This window comes from Sinocyclocheilus anshuiensis, unplaced genomic scaffold (assembly GCF_001515605.1).
Source record: "Sinocyclocheilus anshuiensis isolate Anshui unplaced genomic scaffold, SAMN03320099.WGS_v1.1 scaffold1891, whole genome shotgun sequence".
NCBI classification, from domain to species: domain Eukaryota; kingdom Metazoa; phylum Chordata; class Actinopteri; order Cypriniformes; family Cyprinidae; genus Sinocyclocheilus; species Sinocyclocheilus anshuiensis.
Genome location: NW_015549560.1, coordinates 18818 through 20899, shown reverse-complemented (window position 1 = coordinate 20899; position 2082 = coordinate 18818). Strand labels below are relative to the sequence as shown.

General features: G+C 53.0%; 1 pseudogene; it reads left to right on the top strand.

Moving 5' to 3' along the window:
• The first annotated feature begins 81 nt into the window (after positions 1 to 81).
• On the top strand, positions 82 to 1384 carry LOC107657155 (homeobox-leucine zipper protein HOX3-like; annotated as a pseudogene).
• The last annotated feature ends 698 nt before the right edge of the window (positions 1385 to 2082 follow it).

Genomic DNA, 2082 nt, shown 5'->3' with positions numbered 1-2082 from the left:
TCTTCGCAGTTCCGCCCCACCCACTCCCGCTCACCTGGCTTTATAAATCAGCTTCTCCACACGTCTTCGTCAGGTCATGTCAAGGGGTCGGTTTGCGGTACTATGAGGAGGAGAGCTGTTACAGTCATCCGTTTTCGAGGGTAGTCGAGCCCTTTGGGTCTTTGTAGTCGGGTGTTGTTAATTAGGCCATTAATTGGTCCAACTCTGCACATTTGCTTTCTGCTCTGCGTTCATCTGACGACGGAATGGCGGATTGGAAGATGCCAGTAAATTACAACTTCAACCCGTCTTATCATGCGTATGCATACGGGCTCGTGTACCCGCAAGTGTCTGAACACGGCCACCCGAATCTGAGCTGGGCCGAGGCCGCGTACACTCACTCCGGCGGGGTCACCGCGACCTATTACTCCGCGCAAACCGCACAGCAGTCGCCGCCCTGGAGCCCGGAGAACGACAGTGCCAGCGCCTACGGCCACTATCCGAGCAACGCGCAGAATGGGCGGCTCTTCCTCTCCTACAGTAAGACTGAGTCCGAGCCAAAGCCGAAAGACGCCGAGCAGGCCGGCAGCGATACACCCAGTGATTCAGAGGCCCATATGCCAGATTCCTGGAGCTCGGGCAGCAGTCGTGAGGGGGTCGCTCTGACCAACCTCAATCTTCAGTCCTGGGGAGATCGGGACTATGAGACGGACAGTGGCAGTCCTGACAGTGGAGAGCAGATCTCAAACTCCATCTCTGCAGCAAGAGAGGAGCCAGTGAGCCTGAATCTGGGGGTGGAAGCCTTGCCTCCACTGCCTGAATTGACCACATCTCCAGCCCGACCCGCAAGACCCGGGCCGCCTTTTCTGAGGAGCAGATGAATGCTCTGATCCACCGGTTTAATATCCAGATATACCTCACTCCCGCAGAGATGAAGACGCTTGCTGGAGCAACGGGTCTAACGTACAAACAGGTGAAAACGTGGTTTCAAAACCGTAGGATGAAACTCAAGAGGCATCAAAGAGACAGTAGTTGGATGACGGAGAGGTATGTCGTCAATGCCGTACCCAGCACACCAGCTCCTCACTCTCAGTTTCAGACTGAAACCCCTCGAGCAACCCAAGACCCCTGAAGTAACCCTCAGGTGAGAGAGCCTGTGTTCAAGAGGAGTCCTCCACAAACGCTCTTCTACTCCAGCTACCCACAGCCACGCTCTCCTACCCAGGCCACCGCAAGACCCCCTGGGAAACTGGCCTGTGCCCCCAGCTGTGATGCACTATGAGTTCCCCAGCCCTGCTAGCTACATGCAAGCCCGTGATGGCAGCAATGCGGCCAACAAAGAAGCCCTACTCCATCCATGTCTAGTGCCGCCCAGTGGACAGCGAAAGGAATGACTTTGCTGTGAGTCCGGCTGCTTGTGTATATTCACGGTCAGCCCCGCAGCCTGGCCGTTCACTGTATTTGTAAATATATATATATATTTTTATTTTTTTTTGCAACAAACTGTTGGATAATTTTAAGGCAGTGATGTCATGGGTTGCCAGTTGGTGTCAAAGGAGACCAAAAACAAATGCCCACTCCCTTGGTTGAAAAGCAACCCCACACATGGACGGTCTCAGGATGCTTTACTGTTGGCACGTCACAGGACCCATGGTAGCGTTCACCTTTTCTTCTCCGAACAATTGATTTTCCAGATGTCCCAAACAGTCGGAAGGGAGCTTCATCAGAGAAAATAACTTTGCACTAGTCTTCTGCTGTCCAATCCTTGTACTTCCTGCAGAATTTCAGTCTGTCCTTGACGTTTCTTCTTGGAGAGAAGTGGCTTCTTTGCTGCCCTTCTTGACACCAGGCCGTTGTCCAAAAGTCTTGGCCTCACTGTGCGTGCAGATGCTCTCACACCAACCTGCTGCCATTCCTGAGCAAGCTCTGCACTGCTGGTGACATGATTCCGTAGCTGACTCCTCAGGAGGAGACAGTCCTGGCACTTGCTGGACACTCTGGGACGACCTGAAGACTTCTTCACTGCAGTCGAACCTCTCTCCTTGAAGCTCTTGATGATCCGGTACATGGTTCTTTCAGGTGCAATATTCTTTGTAGCAATTT